The sequence below is a fragment of the Ictidomys tridecemlineatus genome, chromosome 3 (genome assembly GCF_052094955.1).
Source record: "Ictidomys tridecemlineatus isolate mIctTri1 chromosome 3, mIctTri1.hap1, whole genome shotgun sequence".
In the NCBI taxonomy this organism is placed as follows: Eukaryota; Metazoa; Chordata; class Mammalia; order Rodentia; family Sciuridae; genus Ictidomys; species Ictidomys tridecemlineatus.
Window position 1 is genome coordinate 110962030 of NC_135479.1, and position 8309 is coordinate 110970338.

At 32.0% G+C, this 8309-nt stretch overlaps 1 non-coding gene across 1 annotated transcript; it reads right to left on the reverse strand.

Annotated features, from left to right (window-relative positions):
* Positions 1-304: 304 nt before the first annotated feature.
* Positions 305-440, reverse strand: LOC120884641 (small nucleolar RNA SNORA2/SNORA34 family). The gene has a single exon (XR_005727064.1). It is a non-coding gene; the product is annotated as a small nucleolar RNA SNORA2/SNORA34 family (small nucleolar RNA).
* Positions 441-8309: the final 7869 nt, after the last annotated feature.

Genomic DNA, 8309 nt, shown 5'->3' on the forward strand with positions numbered 1-8309 from the left:
TATATACATTTATGTTTATAGCAGAAATATACCATTCTACTTTATTCTACTAGTCAAAATAGTGATTATTTAAGATGGATAAGGTCTGATAGCACAAGTTATGAGGCAATGATAAAATTCAGCCCTTGATCCGGATTTTGATTTATGAATATGTTTATATATTTATTTATCTGTTTATTTATTTTTTGTTACTGGGGAATTATTGTTACTCAGAAGTGCTCTACTACTGAATCCTATCCCCCAAACCTTTTCACTTTTAATTTTATTTATTTATTTATTCATTTTTTTTTTTAATTCCCCCTTCAGATGTTTCTTTCTACCGTATTGACTATTACACTTCTAAAGTTCTAAAATAGCCAACAGACCATAGAAAGACATTTCTTAGGCTCCTGCTTGAAACCAACAGCTTCAACAAACTCCTAACCTTGATTCAGGGCCAATCATTTTTAATTTTAAAACAAGGTCTCTCGAAGTGGTAAAGGCTGGCCCCATATTTGTGATCATCTTGTTTTAGCCTTGTGAGTCAATGAGATTACAGACATGTATCTGGCTGAATGTGTTTAATCTTTGAAAAATCATCAGTATTTATAAAATACGCACTACTTAATATGCACAGTACATTTCAGTGAAAACGAAAACAAAACAAACATTTTAAAATGCAATAATTCTATCCATACATACATGCCACTCACATACAAACATATGTATTTCCTAGCTCTGACCACGAAGAGATTTATAAATAATTAAGAATCAATACAAATATCTCTAGCATCCTGAACATAATTTTGCATGGCAAATCTGATTGAAAAGGATCAGATTTTCATAAAGAAGTGGCTGATAACTGCTATGGTCATGATCAATGGATTTAGAGGCTCAATAATGGATTTCTATTTGCAAAAGATAAGGAAATTTGATCACCCAAAGGAATTCAAAAAGCAAAGCAATGAATGGAAGGCATCAAATATGTGAAAAATATAAAGTTCATAATGTTGCTCAAAAGGGAAATTTGAAGAAACAGAAGGAAGTTAACTATTTTGATAATTGGTAGATACAGGGAAATAAACATGCATTCTTTTCTTGCATGAACTCTGCACTGCAGTAACCAAGTAGATGACAAGGAAACACCTCTCTTTATAGAAGATATTCAATTGTAGATAATCAATTAAAAATCATAAAATTAAGAATATGCATATGTCTTAAGACCAAAAAAATAATAATGGAGAACCATTTTAATAGAGAACTTATGACACTATATATGCATGACTTAAAGGTGACAAAAGACCCTGGGAATTCTTGAGACTCAAACAGGGTTAAAGGCATGACGCAGTGTTGCCTTGTAGAATCTGAATGGCTAGTGGCAGTGAGGTAGGAAGATGACTATCCTGGGATTCCTGGAATTACGGAATTGCACAGCCTGAGAAATGTGTTTTATACTGCTAACGAACTGCTTCACCCTTGACTGTAGCTGTAGGAAGAGAAATCTTACTTCTGAGTATGTGTACTCTGTCTTAACTTTTATTGATGAACTTTTATTGATGACTTTCTGGGAAAAACCAGAGGTGACTCTCAACCTGACTTTCTTTCTTTTTTCCTTCTAATGTGGAGAACTCTTATCTCATTCCATGATATCATCTTTTGTTCGAAGCAGAGACTGAATTGTGGGCTTTGAACTACCCTGTGTCAGGAGCAATGCTTCTATTGGGAACACTCAGTTCAGTGCAAAGACATCACTTTGGGACTGCCCAGTTGCTATGGGGATGCCATGTTCAATAGGATGTTCTATGCCAGTCACAGAGCTATTCAGTTCTTGACCTTGAATTTCAGATGCCAGCTGATTAAGGGTAGAGTAGTAGGTACAAGCTGATAATCATAATCAGGCTGCTAATACTTATGACCTTGCTTCTCTTACTTTGAAGAAACTTTTTCACAATAATTCCTTTTGATATTTATACCTATATAATAAATGTGCTGAGCTTGTTGTAGGTCACTGCCTTCTTACCAGGGTTGTAGTTAACCCCCAAGATATAGCTTTTTTCTCTATTTATGTGTCTGTTTGTCTTTTCTCCAGCCCCTCAGTGACCCTTCCAGGAACTTGAATTAATAGTCCTCCGGGTTGCAGCAATTCTTCACTTTGTTTAGAGAATTGTGAATTTTTATTGAGTATCTGCTTTCTACCTTAATCTCAATTGATAGACTTCAGAATTCCTGTCATATTACTTAATTCTCCAAGGAAATTTAAAAACAATTCATTTTTCTGTGGTTTGGAGATTGAACCCAGGGCCTTGCCTAACCCAGGGTTAGGCACCCATTCTAACCCTGAACCACATGCCCAGACGCATAAATAACTTCTGATGCAAAAAGAGATAATGTCAATGGTGTATGCAGTCTATTTTGTGGTAATTTATCCTTTAATGTTAAAAATGCAAGGTGATATATAAAATAAAATCTCCATACACTCTACATTTTCTAGTAACTTTCAAAAGCTACTTATTTGCTAATAAAAACAAGTAAATAAAATGTTAATTTGCCTTTTGTGAAACAATTTGGATAACATCTTAATAATATCAAAATAATTGCATTAATTTATGGTAGAGTTATATTTATAATTTTTTCTTTGTTTTATTTTTGTCATATCACCTTCACTAATTACAACTCTAATCACTTGGACCAAGTACAAATAAAATAAGTTTGTCTATAGTATAATTTAATGCAAACATTAATATTTAAACAGAAAACATTGTATATTAGAATTAATTCATGATAAATAACTTTTTTGATGTTTACTTAATTGCTTAGTGTAGATATATTCCATATATTTAATCAACAGCTGATGATGCCAAATAAAGTATATTACCATAGCATGTACATAGAGGTTAATATTTTTGAAATAAGATTATTTTCTAGATAAGTGGAAATAGAGGCAGGCAGTTAAATCATGAAAATAATTCTGCTCACAATCATGCAACAAGTAAAAGGACCTTATTTTGTTTTATGAGGTATAGTTTTGTTCACAACTGAGCATTTTGAAAAAAAAATGTTATTTCATCTTTGATTTTTTAAAAAACAAACAAATTATTTCCAAATATATAAAAGACTTTGAAGAAGTTTCTGAGTGATGGTGGTAACAGTAGAAATTAAATAAACGTGATAGCTTATATTTGTTTTATTGCTAACGTATTTTATGACTCAACTCCATTGCAGTGATTTTCTAATTTTTGCTACAAAAGAGAAGTAAAACAAGTTTATTGTGGCAATACTTCATACTGGCCTACTTCTGTAAATCGTCTTTAAGCTCTAGGGTAAAAAGAAGAACATTCATGTTTTTAAATTGGATACAAAAACGGTTTTTATCCTGTTACTCTTGTAGCATAAATTGTCAAATAGAGACTATTAGATGTATCTAAATGTATTGCTTCTTAGCAAATTATAAACACCCTCCCCCACCCTCGTTAGCTACATTTACCTGTGGTGAACTTATTTAGATTTTGAATGAATAATTTAGAAATTCAAGGTAAGTTGTTAAATATTCTCATTTTTCAGCAACATGGTTTTCTAGATAAATTCATAAATTCAATCCTGTTTCTTCAACATACCAAGTTTTTTTTTTTTTAGAATGGAGTATAGTCATTCTTTGCTTCTGGAAAACAGAAAGAAAATAAAATAGAAAAATGAAAAAAAAATGGAAAAAGGAAATAATAAACAAGTAGTCATAAAGAGTTGTATGAAGATAAGTGGAAATAGAGGCAGGCAGTTAAAACATGAAAATAATTCTGCTACAATCACAACCTAAAGATGTTATTTTGCGATGTGTATAAAGGTTATTTTTGACACATGTTTTTTCTATTCTTTCCACATCATATAGGAAGGAATAGAAATATTGCAATTGGCTCAAATGCAATCCTTCCTTTGAATAAATCGAACCTACAGTGTTTATTTTCATATTCAAAATTATATGTTATTTTTTTCAATTTATATTTTACTTTTAAGAGAAACAGATTTTTATTTTCACCATTATAACAAATTATGCTAATACTCTTACCTTGGGGGTTAAGGTCAGGGAAAGTTTGTTTTGCTTTGTCCTTATCTCTTGGGCTGGGGATGCAGCTCAGTAGGAGAACACTCATCTAGTGTGTATGAGGGCTTGGTTTCAAATTCCAGCACCACAAAAACAAACAAGTGGAACAAAATAAATCTTCTGTGTATATCCTCATTTTTATCTTGAAATTACAAAAACTAAAAATTAATCTCTTTTTTTTAAATTGATAAACTCCTATTAAAAGGACAGTAGTAGTCAGAGGTTCTTGAAACTCTTCTTGGTATGATTAATATTATACTTTCCTACCTAAGATCCCATGCATGCTTTATTGTGGTTACCTTTACACAGCTGCATTCCGTTTGACATTAATACATTTCTCAACTTCAAATTTTAATTCTAGAATCAGCATCATTAATTTTATGAGTCTCTATGTTGTTTTACCTAGTACAAATTATCAGCATTTATGGTTTTTACTTTTCTCTGAGTTATGAGTGATTTTATCATTGGCAAAATTAATGAGAATACTATTGGCTCCATCATTGACCTGAAGGATTTCTAACTTCCAACTCTGAGAAGGACATTGATTCTACAATCTCTATGTCTGAAGAAATCATTTTCCTTACTGGCTTTTATCCTGTACTTTATATTCCCATCTCTCATACATATTCCTTATGTTCAGTTTTTCTATTGGGAATTTGAGATGTACAGTTCCTAAAAGTCATTTAGGATGTGCTCTTACACAAGATAGTCATCAGCAGTGGGTTAACTGTGGGAAGACTGCATTTATCATAATATTTACACACAATCTTCCACATTTAGATTTACTAACTTCATATTCCAATGTAGATATTTTTGTTCTGATCATAATTCAACATGGAAAATGCAAGAAAAAACAGACATTCTCTTCATTATGGAACATTTGCAACAGTTCTAAATATAGTTTCTTAAATGTATCAAGACTATTTTTGGAAAATCTCTTAAGCATTATTCAACACATTCACTCATTTCTCCTTAATAACATGTCTATCAAATAACCAGAGCAGGTCTCTGTGTAGTCATAACAGCTATGCCTTGAATAGAGCAGTCTATCCAAGCTCAAGTTTATATAGGAATAAAAAAGTAATTAGGGCTGGGGTTGTGGCTTAGTGGTATAGCACTTGCCTGGCATGTGTGAAGCCCTGGGTTCAATCCTCAGCACCATATATAAATAAATAAAAGAAATGTATTGTGTTGATCTACAACTTAAAAAAAATAAATTTAAAAAGGCAATTAACATGTTCTAAATCCTAGATGGTTCCTTTCATCATATTGTGCTGTGTTTGTGGTTTTGGCTGACATAGATTGCCCATACATAAAGGATTTATATCTACTCTTAAGTGATCATATTCCAAACTTGGATTCAAATTACAACATTCATACTCATTTTGGGCCTCTCTCTATCTTCTCACTTTAAAATGATTTATTTTCAATAATAAAAAATTTTATTATTTCTTAATGGAAGTCAAAAAACCACAAACATAAAATAAATAGAGAGTTTGTGATTTTTTTTCTTTCCTGGAAAGCAGATGCAGCATTTTATATTTAGAAGTTGCAAATTCAAATGGCTTAATAGAGCATTGGCAGGTAAGAAGTTGAAATGCTTTCAAAAATAAAGTTTATTTTAAGCTTTGGAACTAAAGACATTTAAAGATAAAATACAATCACTATTATTAATAATAGCATTTAAATAGGTGTTAGCCAAATAACACATTTCTGGAAGTTTAAATCTACTCTTGGGCACTCTATTATTCAGCTTGAGCACCATAAAAATACCAGAGATTGGTTGCTGAAACAACAGAAATCTATTTCTTCACAGTTTTTGAAGTTAGAAGTCCAAGATGAACATGGCATAGAAACATTGATTTCTAATGAGGCCTGTCTCCTTAGTTTTCAGATTGCTTTTTCTGTGTATTTTCTGGCAATTTCATTAAATATACCTTTCTTAGGTGTTGGGATTAGGATAGAGAGATGGGTACAATTTTTGTTTCTTTCTTTCTTTGTTGTTTTTTTTTCTACAGAAAAAAAATTGATCAGTCATATTTATCCTATTTTAACTGCCTGGTGTTAAAGAGTGCTTAATCTGACATTATAATGTGGGTGTAGAAGATAGTGAGTATAGACAGCAAAGACTATAAGTCACCTTATAATACCCCAGTATGTATTCAGCAACAAGAAACCAGGGTATAAATAGATAGACATAGGAATGCATTTGTGAGGATAGAAATCTGAGTCTTGACTCTTTTGCTCATTATGCTTTATCTCTCAGTTTCACTCCTGCAAAAAAAATAAAATTTCATTGTATTAACCTTATAAAATTATTTTGAAGATTGGATGTGATGTGCATACAATAGTAGTTTGTACATAATAGAATCAATAATTATTGTCATTTTTCTTCATTAGTGCTACTATTATATAATAGTATATGTAATATAATATATAATATATAATGATATATATCATAGTATCATTTTATTATTATACTCTGGAATAAAATTTTTTTGAGAGCAAGATGTAGATGGTTTTGATACTTTTTAATTGTACTTCAATATTTTTATAATCTTACTCAATGTCATAAGTAATCCCACGAAAACACACCAAAGCCCAATGCACAAGTTTTTTTTTTTTTTCTGAAAGTGTTTTCAATTGTATTTTAGGCAAAACTACTGCTTACATTTTTTGTAGGACTCAGTGGTTACTGATAGAAATGTTCTGAGATCAGAAGGAAGCCCATTTTAATATTTGATTTAAAAGGATTCAAGATTAGACACCTGACATAAAATACAAGGAGTACCAATAAATCCAGTTTATCAATGAAAATAGTTTTGAATTCAAGATTCAGTTTCAGAAACCAAATCTGACATAAGGATTAGTGTAGCAAGTGCATAAGATCCTAATCTTTAAATTAATTCTTTTAAATTTTTATGGGTTTATTGATTTTTTTTTCTTCTTAAATCCTTGTGTATCATTTGATGGAACATGAAAAAATATCAGTAATTCGCTAATGTGTTTATGTGCTACATTGCTAGTGAAAAGTTTTGGCTGATTTAAGAGCTCCTCCTGTGCAGATTATAATATACCCAGAGTCATTTTCAGGTTGGTTGGCAATTTGAAGTGCTTTGCTGAATTCAAAAATTGTTATATAATCAGTTAGATGCCTTTGCATATGTTTTTATTTCACTTCAGTGAGCCCAAAGCAATTGTTTGAAACTGTAAAAGTGAGCTGTGTTTTCTTGATTACTTAACAACAATCGCTTTCTAGTCCCTCTACCTAGTTATAGCATTCCTCAGCTATCTAATATTTTATCTCTTAAAGTCTCTCTCTTGAGGTCAGTGTGTTGACTTCAAGAGAGAGGTCCTAATTTTCCTGACATAATTCTCTTCTCTCTATGCAAATTTGGTGCTGAAGAGTATGAACTATAAATTAAGACAAACTTGGATTCAAATTACAACATTCATACTCACTAGGTATGAGTTCTTGGCAAGTCTCAGTGTTTCTCTCCATAAGTGATAAATCATAGAGCCAATATACTGGCTTATATAAAGGTCTCAATATGGGGTATAAAAATTAAATACTAAAAATAATGGTGGTAAGCATTTCAAAAATGGTGGCATGAGGAATTCTGCAACCCCCCCTTCTACAGAAACAAACATAACTGGTGTAAATGATAAAATAGTATAATTCTTTAGAGTCTCAAGATATTCTCTGAAGAGGATTTAAAAAATTAGGAAACAATTATTCAAGAAAATACTCTAAATTTTGGTAAGAACAATGAGGTCTGTAACAACCTTCTTCCTCCCATCCCCTGCGCTCAGTGTGACAGAAAGTTGGCCAGTGTAAGGTGTAGTCAGAAACACTGAATTCTCTTCTCTTTCAGCTCCCAGTAGACAGCTACAGTTTTCAGCCCAGAAGAGCAGGATACTGGTATTTCTTTTCTTTCTCAATGTCATGTGGCAAACATTTTAGTCCAGACGAGAGAGGCTGAGAGTTGTGGGGTTCTCCTCATCCACACAGTCCTCACTCTGAGGAAAAAGGTAAGGTAAGACAAGGAAGAATAACAGACCCCAAAAGCACTCGCCTCAGCTTGCTTTTGTGGTAGAGAAAACTGGGAAATGAAAGCCAAGAAGACAACAGACCTATCTAGAGTTCTGCTTTGACAGCAGGAAATCATTCTGAGAGAAGCAATCTAATGTCCACATATATCCCTGCAGATAAGTGACTCAAAGATTCTATATA